We start from the raw sequence: 12,865 nt of genomic DNA on the forward strand, positions 1-12,865 counted from the left end.
AATTCTGAAGGAATATAAAGTAGTTTACAGTATCGAGATAAGGTAACAATGATTATATATTTTCATAAAGGAAATATAGCTTATAATGCTAAGACATCACACCAGAAAGATCAAGAATCTAATTAAGAATGTCACTGAATACCATGCATAAATAACATCAACGCATAATGGAGCAATTAAGAGAAGCATAATCCATTAGAAGGAGGCTTAGTAAAAAGAATATCTCTATTAGTATTAGGGGATGAGCATTTCAAAACAAAAAATGAATTCCCATCCATAATAATCTTAGATCTACAAAACCCATACGAATCTTGTGTTATTTCTTGACATCAAACACCACCTACAAATTTCCAACGCAGGGTCCTTAGAGGCCAACATTAGGGTCTCTAAGCACACAGATCTGAATGATAAAATAATTATCAATTTAAGAAAAAATCGAATTTACAGTTCTCACCAGGGATTCTTTGTTCTTAGGCAAAATATTCAGACCTGCAGACCTACAAATTTTCAATGCAGGGTCCTCAGAGGCCAACATTAGGGTCTCTAAGCACATGGATCTGAAAGATAAAATAATTATCAACTTAAGAGAAAACCAAATTTATAGTGCCTATCAGAGATTGTCTTTTTTTAGGAAAAATATCCAGATTTGGAGGCTCAAAAATTTCCAACGAATGATCCTTAGAGGCCAACATTAGGGTCTTTAAGCACACAGATCTGAATGATAAAATAACTATCAATTTAAGAGAAAACCAAATTTACAGTGCCTACAAGGGATTCTCTGTTCTTAGGAAAAATATCCAGATCTGGAGACTCTGGAAATTTCCAACGGATGGTCCTTAGAGGCCAACATTAGGATCTTTAAGCACACAAATCTGAACGATAAAATAACTATCAATTTAAGAGAAAACCAAATTTACAATGCCTACAAAGGATTCTCTGTTCTTAGGCAAAATATCCAGATCTGGAGACTCTAGTGGTAACTGGGAAATTACAGACCAAGAATGTTGTAGGGACGAAATGTTCTGAACAAGGTGAAAAGGGTGCTTCCATAGATAAGAGAATAAGAGACTTGTCCCAACCAAAAAGAAAGGCTTTTTTAAGTATATTCACATATCTAAATTAAGGAACAAATAACCTGGTAATATAGAGTTCAAAACTACTTACAGTGGATCCGCTTGTGAAGTTTAGAAAGAGAATGATTTTATCCCAAAAGAGAGACCTCTGCAAGAATTCTCTTTCTCTTGAAGCTTTTTCCTCCAACCCACCATTATTCCCCAAATCCATCTTCGAAAACTTGGGTTGAAGTTAAAAAATTTATTATTCTGCGGCTAAAGCGATGAAATTAGGATGATCAACTCTGGTTTGATCCACTTTCTGCCTTAAAATTTCACCCTTCTTGCTCCAACCAAATCTGGATCTCCACCATGGTTACGATTTGAAAACCCTCTTGGCTTTAAAAAAAAACCTAAATTGAGATTTACGGAAAAATGCATGAACGGTAGAAAGTGAAGACTTCTCTATCCATAGACCTTTTCAAAACCCCCAGAATCCCCATGTACCAAAGACATTACCAAACTCCACAACATCCAGTCTATCCGCCCACACACCTTTCATGACTGGCTCCTACACAATTTTTTCTATCATGCATCTTTCTTGGCGGCATCAAATTAGTTTGCCGCTCCAACTTTTTTTTAATCTTTCCTATTGCGATGAAATAAATTTCCCGCTCGCGTTATGTTTCGTTAGAGACAAAAACTAAAATTAAAATTAAAGGGTAAATAAAAAAGAAAATACAACGCAAAGTTAAAGACAATAATAATTTTTTGTCTAAAAAAATCGTCTAAAAACAACTCGCTTTGTAGTAGTGGCAGAGATTATGGCCCCCTCTGCATCGTCTTCAACTCCATCAACGAAAAAGGTGCGGTACGATGTGTTCATAAATCACCGTGGCCCCGACACCAAGAAAACTTTAGCCGCCTCAATCTACAATACCCTCAAACCGCTTGGAGTCGAAGTCTTCTTAGACGAACCAGAGCTTGAACTGGGCGATTCCATTCCTTCTGAGATACAACATGTCATCAAAACTTCTTTCCTTCACGTTGCTATCCTTTCACCGAGATATGCAGAATCCACTTGGTGTCTCGAAGAGTTGTCTCTCATGTCCAAAAGTGGCCAGACAATCATTCCTGTGTTCTGCGATGTTGATGTGAATGATATCCGTTGGATAAAGGGAAGGTATGCTCAAGATTTTTCCAAGCTTGAAGGAAAGAGGAGATATAGTCCAGAAAAGATTGAGGATTGGAAGTCGGCACTGCAAAACGTTTCATACCTCAAAGGCCACATCGTCTAACGGTGAGGAGTAAGTGCCGGTTTGCTTCTATCGCATGTTCTGAAATATATTTGTTCTATGTGATGGATTCTCTTCCCTTTCTAACGTATATAGGAAATATAACTTACAAGATAAAGCCATTCTTACATTCAAATTTTTAATGTTTTTTTGGAAAAATTATTTTGGTTTGCAGATAGAAAAGTGTAGAAAAATGAAATATAAAAGACTATATCACAGTAACATAAGAGAAGAGTAATTGGTAGAAGATAGAGATATAGTCTACCAATTTATTAGGAAATATGTGGAATTAGTTTGTAACTAATAGCTATTTTAGTGGAGTCAACAACTATTAATGCAGTCAAACTTAAGATGTGGACAATAGAGAATTAGTTTAGGAACTAATTTTCTCCCATCTAGAATATTCTAGACAATCTTATTGTTCTTAACATCCCCCTTAAATCTGGTAGAAGAATACAAAAGAGAAGGTTAGCATTATATTACTACCCCCCTCCCAATGCATGTTCACCTCAATCATGCCCAACATATCTCCTAACTTCAAAAATTTAGTCTCAAGCATACTCTTAGTAAATATATCAGTCGTTTGATCTTCACTTCGACAAAATTGGAGGCTAACAATATTTTCTTGAACAAGATCTCTGATATAGTGAACATCAATCTCAATGTGCTTTGTTTTAGCATGGAAAACATGATTATTTGCAACGTGTATAACACTTTAATTGTCACAATAAAAAGTAGTAGCCAAACTTTGTTCAAGGCCAAGATCAAATAAAAGATGTCAAATCTAAACTACCTCTTTTCCTGCTTCCTTTAATTCTCTATATTTCATGTCACATGAATATAGTAATATAATTGCTTGTTTTTTGTCGCTCCATGTAATTGGACTTGATCCAAGCTGAAAAACATAGCCTCTAGTAGACTTTCTATCATCAATATCGCCACCTTGGTCTGAATATAAAGCCAATCAAAGAAGTTGAGGACTTGTAGCTATAATGTATGCCATAGTAAATCGTTCCATAGATATATTGCAAAATACTCTTTGTAGCCATCCAATGACTTTCTTTGGTTTCTTGCATAAATGTGGATACCATATCTACTCTGAAACAAATATCTCGTCTAGAATGAGTTAGATAAACTAAGCTACCATCAACTTGTCTATATAATGTAGGATCTTCTTTCTTGGAGGTGCATTCCTTAGTAAGGTTAACTCTAGATTGAAAATGAGTAGGGACTAGCTTATATTCCAACATTTTAAATTTCTCTAAAAGATCCAAAACATATTTTATTTGAGAGATAAATAACCCATCATCAAGCCTACTGACTTGTAAGCCAAGAAAATAACTTAGGTCACCAAAATCACCCATAAGGAATGTCCCTTTGAGATATGATTTTAAGTCATTGATTAGCCCGATATTTGGTCCATCTATGTGTAGATCATCTACATACATTGCAACCACAATATTTTTTTTTATACTTTCTTCACATAAAGATTTGGGTCTAATTTATAGTTTTTAAACCCATGAAGTTGAAAATACATGTCAATCTTCTCATTCCATGTTCTTGGTGTTTCCTTAAGTCAATGAAGTGACTTATTTAATCTACAAACATGATTAGGATGTTGTTGATCTACAAATCCTGGGAGTTGATCCATATATTTCTTCATATAAGTCTCCAATTAAGAAACTATTTTTTACATCAATTTGATAAACATGCCACCCAAGACTTGTAGCCAAAGATAGGATAACTCTAATCATATTCATTTTAATGACAGGAGCAAATGTTTCTTCATAATCAACGCCCTCTTTTTTATTATATCCTTTTGGCAACCAATCTAGCCCTAAATTTTTCTATATCATCATTTGATCTAAATTTTATTTTGTAAACCCACTTCTAGCCAACAACATTCTTACCTCTCGATTGGGGTACAAGTTCCCAAGTTTTATTTTCCATCAATGCATTATATTCTTCCTTAATGTCTTGCTCCCATTCTTTCTTTCCTCTAGCTTCTTCATATGATTTTGGGTCATTTACTTGTAATGTGTTGGCCACAAGAGAACAACCACTCCTTCCTTGGATCTTTGATCCTTTCCCATAGATTTCTTCCATACTTGTCTTTTGTCTAGTTGTAAAAACATCTTCTTCTTCATCACTACTTGGAGATAATGGCTGATCACAAGCATTAGTTCTTTGATTAGTATCAATAATGCATTATTCATCCTCATCAATATAGTCTTCACTTCTTTCTATAATCTGAGAAGGATTTATCGTTGTGAAAGGAGAGGAAGTGGTTGTAAGTTGTGATTTCTCATCAAACTTTACATCTCTACTAATAAATACCTTGTTTGTTGTCAAATCATATTATCTATAAGCCTTTGATTCTTCATTATAACCCATAAACAAACACTTGCTACTCTTTGGTTCTGACTTCTTTCTCTTTTCATTAGCCAAGAAATACACCCAAATACTTTAAAATAACCAATGTCAGACTTTCTACCACTCCAAGCTTCTTCAAGGGTGATATTTGCGAGGGCTTTTGTGGGAATTCTATTCACAATATATGCAACACAATAAACAACTGAACCCCAAAATTTATTATGTAAATTTTTAAGTTGCAACATACGATGAGCCATTTCTAAAAGAGTTATATTCATTCTTCCAGCCACCTCAATTTGTTGAGGACTATGAGGATATGTTCTTTGTGCTTTAATGCCACAACTTTGACAAAATGACTCAAATGCATGATTACAAAATTCTCCCCCATTATCTTTTCTTAAGATTTTAATCATTTTCCCACTTTGATTCTCATCTAATGCCTTCAATTTTTGAAAAACCTAAAGTACTTCATTCTTTTTTTCTATGAAATAAACCCATACTCTCCTACTAAAATCATAAATAATCGTGAGAAGATACCTAAAAGTGAAGGATAGCCCAGTTCACATTAATCATTATGAATGAGTTGTTATAGGTGATTAGTTCTCCATGCTTTACCCGAGTTACATGTCAAAACAAAACAGAAATATGAATCTTTTTATTGCTGTGATTTTTATGGAATATGATTTTTTTTAAATTTGTACATGTGAAATAAATAAAACTTCTATGTATTAATATCAAAGCATAGTATATATAAAAAAAAATACAATGGTTTATTCCACGAATTAGATACCTCTCAGCTTATTTTATGGAATAATTGAATTAAATTTTTAGGTATGCTAGTACATGTCCAAGTTTAGCATGCCAAAGTTTTGGCATATAATCAGCTTGAGCAATATAAGCATGAGAGTGTGTAAATTCATCATCAACAAATGCCATAAATTTAAATAGACTCTTCATGATCAACTCTACCAGTAGTAATTGTATTGCTTGTGTCTTTTTTTTTTTTATCTCTAATAATAATTTGATTCATATTAACAAAAAACTAATATCCAGCTTGAACTATTTTATATATTTCAAAATAAGATTCAACCTTATTCTTCAACCAACAAAACATTTTTCAAAGACCCATTTACTACATTAATAGTTCACATCCCTAGAACTGGAAGTTTCATTTTATTTTCGATTGTAATTTCTTGATCTGAATTATTTCCTTCATGAATATTAATAAACAAAGATCTATCTCTAGTCATGTAAAATTATGCCCCTAAATCTAAAATCTGCTCTTTAATAGAATCTAAAGAAAAGTAACCCCTCTTAACATTACGTTTAGTTTCAGGTGTAGCAATTACCTTCTTACCTATTTTCTCTTGCCTTTTTTGGGAGATGGCTACAAAGTTGTGTTTATCCTTCTTTGCATCCTTAGACCTTTCTTGTTTGAGCTTGAAGTGTTGCCTTTCACTATCCTTCCTTTTCAAACAAAATTTCTCCGTTTGATTTTCACCAACACAATACCTACAAATAAAGAGTTTCTTCCAGCATGATTTTCTGAACCATCATTTCTAAAACAAATGCTATGAATCTTCATTGTTTTGAAATTTACTATATTATTTCCAATTCTTCTTTCCATCATTTCTAAAGACTTTACTTATAGCTGCATATGCATGATTTTTCTTAATATATCCTTCTTTAATAAGGTGATCTTCTTAATCTAAAATAGACTTACAATATTGATCAAACAAACTTGTTGTGGAGCATTAGGATTTATTTGAATAGCCCTTTTCCTTGATTCCTTAAATACCTTGTCCAGTTGAGGGAGCTTACTTTCAACCATTGCAATCAACTAAATTTCTTATTAGAACATACTCAACACCTATTTTATTCAATCGATCATTTAAAAAACTAACTTCATTGAAATAACTAGACATTTTTTTCAAAACAAGATGGATCTAAGTTCACCAATCTTTCTTCTATATTGAATGTGCTAGCAATATATCCATCTTTATAATCTTTTTCCAAATTCTCCCACAACTTTATAGGATCATCAACATCAACAAACCTTTTATTGAGATTAAGACTTAAAGCTTTACCAATAATACCTCTCGCTTGCTCCAACTTACTGTTTGAAAACTCTTTTTCTCTATTAGTTTGAGGTTCTTTAATCTCCCCACTCACAATCCTCCATAAAGCCTTTTCCCTTAAAACATTCTTGACTACAATCTTCCAATTTGCAAAACTACTTCCATTAGGGTCCGTTTGGCGAGCGAAATACAAGCAGAATAGGCATATGTAAATTCTAAAAAATTTGAATTCCTCGTTTGGATGCACCAAAATGGAATTGGAATACGAAGTAAAATAGGAATATGTATTCCAATTTTGGCCCAAAAAATGGAGTTTTGCAATTCCACCAAAATAGGTGTTATTGGAATACGTATTCCTATTCCACTTTTTTTATTTTAGAAAACATAAATTTTGGGGTCCACGAATTCCCATCAAATATTGGCTGAACCAAATAGAGAATAGGAATACGTAGCCCCATTTTCTATTCTAGAATACGTATTTGAGAATACGTATTCCTATTCCCGCAGCCAAACGGGCCCTTAAATATAGGCAACACCTCATTTGTAGAGACCATGTTAGCCACACAAAGAAAATTCAAACAATTATTACTCCAACAATATATAAGTCCTATAAACAAATAACTTGAGCAATCTATTTCTAATTGAACCTTTGCTCTAATACCATGTAGAGAAATGAAATATAAAATAATATATCACAACATAAGAGAATAATAATTGCTACAGTACAGTGGAGGAGAAAATGTTCTTAGTGAATGGTGTGAGCAATTAGATTACCTTTATTTACAAAGGAAAACTTCTAGAATTTGACGTGATAGTAAATTAAATTCTATCCTAATGACTCTATACATGGATGGTTGCATGAGAAGATGGAGATATAGTCCACCAATTTATTAAGAAATGTGTGAAATTAGTTTCTACTAATAGATATTTTAGTGAAGTCAACAACTACTACTGCAGTTCAACTGCAGATGTGAACAGTAGAGACTGCAGATGTGAACAGTAGAGAATTAATTTATGAACTAATTTTCTCCTATCTAAAACATTCTAGACAATCTTATTCTTCCTAAGAAAAAACTTGTATTTCTTCACCTTATAAAATTTGTATGTGAAAAATGCCATTGTTTTTATTTTTTACTGTATTCTTCATCTAAAATGAACAATCGATATCTCTGTATCAATTTAAAAAATGATAAATAGGTTATATTAATTTAAGATTTCTTTTCAGAGAAAACTTCTTTTTTTAAAAATGTTTTTTAACAGTGATAAAGAAGTGCTGATGATTATCAAAAATTTTGTTCTGGAGCATCCTAAAAAGACTTTATTTGTGGTGGCCGAACATCCTGTGGGTCTTGATAAAACCTTATTTGACTTTGAAATAATTCTGATGAATTCTTCTCAAGATGTAAAAATTGTAGGGATCACAGGTATGGGTGGGTGTGGAAAAACTGCACTCGCAAAAGAATATTACAACAAGATGATACACTCCTTTTACAGATGCAGTTTTGTTTGTGATGTACGAGATACACCAACTAAAAATTTGTATGTAAAGCAAAAAAAGATGTTCCAAGACCTTGGTGGCCCAAAAGATCTAACGTTTGACAGTGTAGAAGAAGGTAAAGCAATCTTAGCAGAATATTTGAGATTTGTTCAGGTACTTATTATCTTGGATAATGTAGATCATCAAGATCAATTGGAATCTCTCTTACCAACAAAAGACAGCCTTACACATGGTAGTGTTATTGTGGTTACCAGTCGAGATCCTGGTGTTCTGATATCATGGGGAATTCCTTCTAATTCTATTTACAAGATGAAAAAATTAAGTCCTCGACATACCATGGAACTATTTTGTTGGCATGCTTTCCAAATACCGACTCCAATAGAAGAATTTGAATGCCTTGTTAAAAAGCATTTAATAATATGTAAGGGATTGCCATTATCCATAAAGGTTTTAGGAGCACTTGTGCATGGAAGGTGTAAGGAATATTGGAATGGTCAATTAGAAAAGTTCTCTGGATCATTGCACAAAGACATTAAAACCGTATTTGTGGTGAGCTTTGATGCACTAGACGAGGAAGAAAAAGAGATATTTTTGGATATATCTTGTTTCTTCATAGGAATAAAAAAGAATTCAGCGACCATAGTGTGGGAGGAGTCCGGATGGAGTGGAGCAGGTAGTTTGGCAACGCTCGTGGATAAATGTTTGGTTGAAGTAGATGAAGACAGGTGCTTGAGAATGCATGATCTGCTGAGAGATCTGGGAAAGGACATTTCAATGACACGGTCACCATACCGCCTTTGGTCACCACAGCAACTCACGCACATTGAGAATCAAGGGAGGGTGAGTTAAATTATTACCTTGTTTATTATGCTATATAATAGATTGCTCTGAGATTAAATTGTTTAATACTTTTCCATTTAGGAGAGCCTGCCAATTCGGGGAATCAAAGCCCAAACAGATGAGTTTTATGAAGAATTTGTTAAGTTTATCAGAGAAGAATCAGGTAGAGGAATTAAGCGGAGGCGGAGATTAAAAATTGTAGATGTTGAAAACAACTATTTTACAGAGGAATTAGCACCAGTATCAGAAGGCATTGTCTCGCTGCGATGGGCCAACTTTCCGCATACATCTCTTCCGCCATGGATTTCATTGAAGAAGTTGAGAGTTTTAGAGCTTTGTGAGGCTTCTAAATTAGAACAACCGTGGGACGAGAGTGCCAATGTATGTATCTTCCTTTTCTTTACTGTTATTTATGCAACCAGATTTTCTTAAAATCTCTTTTAGTTGTTGAGCGGTCTTGCTTAATTAAAAAAGGAAATTTGGGCACTGCAGCCTCCTGTGCAGTTGAGAGTGCTGAAAATCAGCCATGCGGAAAGCTTCCAAAGCTTTCCAAAGTCAATAGGATTTCTGAAACATTTAAAAGAGATATCCTTTGACGGCAAAGGAGCTCCTATCGAAGGTCTACCAGACGAGTTCTGCAGCCTCCAAATGCTGGAGCGCCTCGAGTTTGTTGCATGTAATGAGCTAAAGTCGTTGCCTAGCAAGTTCGGTGATCTGAGAAACTTGCAGCATCTAAGATTGGAAAGCTGTAGCGCGATTGATGTTTTGCCAGAAAAATTTGGCCACCTCCAATCGCTGAACTACCTCTCCTTATCACATTGTGACAACCTCAAATCATTGCCTGGCGAGTTTGGTGCTTTGACAAATCTGGAGGTTTTACAATTGGTGAGATGTAGTAATTTGATGATTCCGTCAGAAGTACTTATGCAGCTTGCTAGCCTTCATGACTTGGAGATCACTTGTTGCCCAGGACCCACTGAATTTGTAATCCAGGAGGAGTCCTCATCTTCCAATATTTCATTCTCTAGTCTCACAAATTTATATCTAAACAGCTGTCGTGTGTCTAGGATATCAATCTCTCCCAACTCTTGCCCCACTCTGCAGACGCTATTTATTAACCAGAATCATGACCTAGTAGAGATAAGTAGCTTGCCCGTATCTGTCAAGAGTGTTGAAGTGATGGCATGTTCAAATCTGCCAAGCATAAGCCTCAATCCTGGTCTGGTGAAGCTAGAGTCTCTGGATGTGTGGAGGTGTGAGGAGCTGAGGATAATTAAAGGATTAGAAAATTGCACTTCGTTAGAGACATTGGCGTTACGAACTCATGAGGAGGTGCCAGTGATAGAGGGTCTGAAGGATATGGAGAGTTTGAGGAGGTAAAGCCTCATGGCAGAATGCCACATATCAGCATTGGAACCTTTCCTTCAATCTTTAAATAGAGAGGTAATAATAGTCTTTACGTGATTGAGCTTCTAATTATTATTATTATTGTTATTATGTAATCTAGATGCTTAGTAGTTGATAACAATGTATAATTTGTGGCAGAAATGGCCATCCAGATGTCAAATATGTGTAACGGCAGATCCCAGCGTGGAGGCGATGGCGAAGTGTTTTGCTTTCCCTGGCGTCACTTTGGTGGACTCGTTCGACTGACATTGATCTGACGACAAATGTCGATCAAATGATGCTGCCAGAAGGTAAAAAGCTATACATTAGTGTTTTCTTCCCATCTTCACTCAAGGAAGAGGAAATTTCCTCCCATGTTTCTTTTGTTCTACGGAGGGACCTCCATTCGTTAGAAGATAATTTGGTAGAGACGGGAATATTGGTGATGGGTGAGGAAAATAGAGTAGTCGACGTTTTTTATGGATTATTGCAACATTTGGGAAAAACAAAGGATATTTGTGCCGCTGCATAATAAATTTGTCATATTTGAATAATGTTAAATATTATAGACTTAATTGTGCAATCTATGTGATTAATTGTTTCTGATTTAAAAATATTTATGTTCTATATGTATATTTAATGTTAGTATTATAAATATGTATAAATGTGTGGAATTGGAAGTTTTATAGTCTATGATACCAACCTTCTAATTTTATCTGTCACTGATTTCCAATTCTGATATGCTAAACATGAGATTTTCTCTATCACTAACTTCCAATTTTGATACGCTAAACATGAGTTTAACGTGTGTTTGTCCAATGCCTATATTCTTCAATCATGTGCTTTATCCCAAACAGGCCATTGACCATGATCAGGAAAAAAGGATCATCTATAATGAAGATAATCTTCAACCTCTTGATTGAAACTTTGCCCCAAAAAGCCACTTGTTGTTTAGAGACTATGATATAGAAATTGGTTTCCACATCAACACTTGTTATCGAATTTTCCTACTTTCTTCTTTGAATGCAAGAAAGTCATAGAAAGTTCATTTTCAGTCATCATTACCTAAAATACCAATCCTACAAATTTGTTTTCAGCCACTTGGACATTCATTTCATCATAAATGCACATTAATTCTCTCACTTTCATTTGCTTCCAAAATGATTGAAATGAAACTTTTGTTTTAATAGGATGGTGGAACAATATTACTTACTGATGTAAGTATCTACCTTTCCCTTAATGTTATTTTTGCAACAATAACTTAAAATCTCAAATACCTATTAAATGATCTTGCCTGACTAAAGAAGAATGTGATGCAACCTATTGTGCAGTTGAGAGTGCTAACAATCATTTTGTCTTGATATTTTCAAGGTCAATATAATTTTTAAAGCATTTGAAACATTTTTTTTTTTTTTTTTATGGCAATGGAGTTGCTATTCTAATCACTGCAACACTTCAAGTTAGTTGATTGTAATAATATAAAATCACTGTTGAGAAACTCGACAATCTAAAATTTTTGTTGCATCTATAGTTGGAAGAATTGAGATCGAAGGTCTATCAGAAGAGAAGAGTTATATTTAATGTTAGTAGTATAAATATGTGGCAATATATACGTAATATGTTTAATAATTCTTTCATAGTAACAAATTTGAATTATATTATAGTCATTTATTAGTTTCAATACTATAGCATCCAACTGGGTGCTATTTCCAATTTAATTTTGATGAATCGTGACTGTTTATTTAAAATACACAAACCTTTTCGATAATGTATTTACTTTAGGTTGAGCTGTATTTGTATTGGAAATCAATACATGTGAATTGGCTATTGGCCCATTAGGTGAACAATAGGGCTTCTAGTTTTCTCTAAAATGCATGATTTCTTGCAAAAGCTAAAGTAGAATTAATAGCAACATGGTTTCCCTCCTGTGTTCATGATTCTAATGTGTTTTCATTCATTAGTCTTTTGTCGACAAATGTAGACAAAATCTCATAAAATCTTTCCCACTACTGCTCATTTAATGTCAAACTGCATACAAATATGTGTTAGGTGAACAACTTGTAGTTTAGTCAGTTTGGCATGTCTTGTCATTCATTTTTCTTCTAGTGATGAAACTAAGCAAAATCTCATAAAATCTATTGTCTTGTGGACTAGAAATGTATTTCCTTATTTCATTATTGCAAGCTGGTGGTAATTATGTCGGCAAATTCATACAAGTGTCTAGATTTGGTCGTCGAGAAATTAATACCTGGGGGAATGTGTCTCGATGGCATTTGACAATCACAAAATTATCTCATCTACCAATTTATAGAAAGGAATATTTGGTTTCTTAGTTCACATGTT

General features: G+C 34.0%; 1 pseudogene; it reads left to right on the forward strand.

The window, feature by feature from the left end:
- Window positions 1–1,734: 1,734 nt before the first annotated feature.
- On the forward strand, window positions 1,735–11,054 carry LOC149568659 (disease resistance protein Roq1-like; annotated as a pseudogene).
- Window positions 11,055–12,865: the final 1,811 nt, after the last annotated feature.

The sequence above is a fragment of the Cupressus sempervirens genome, chromosome 3 (genome assembly GCF_028749045.1).
Source record: "Cupressus sempervirens isolate cs-2001-9-10 chromosome 3, ASM2874904v1, whole genome shotgun sequence".
Classification (NCBI taxonomy): domain Eukaryota; kingdom Viridiplantae; phylum Streptophyta; class Pinopsida; order Cupressales; family Cupressaceae; genus Cupressus; species Cupressus sempervirens.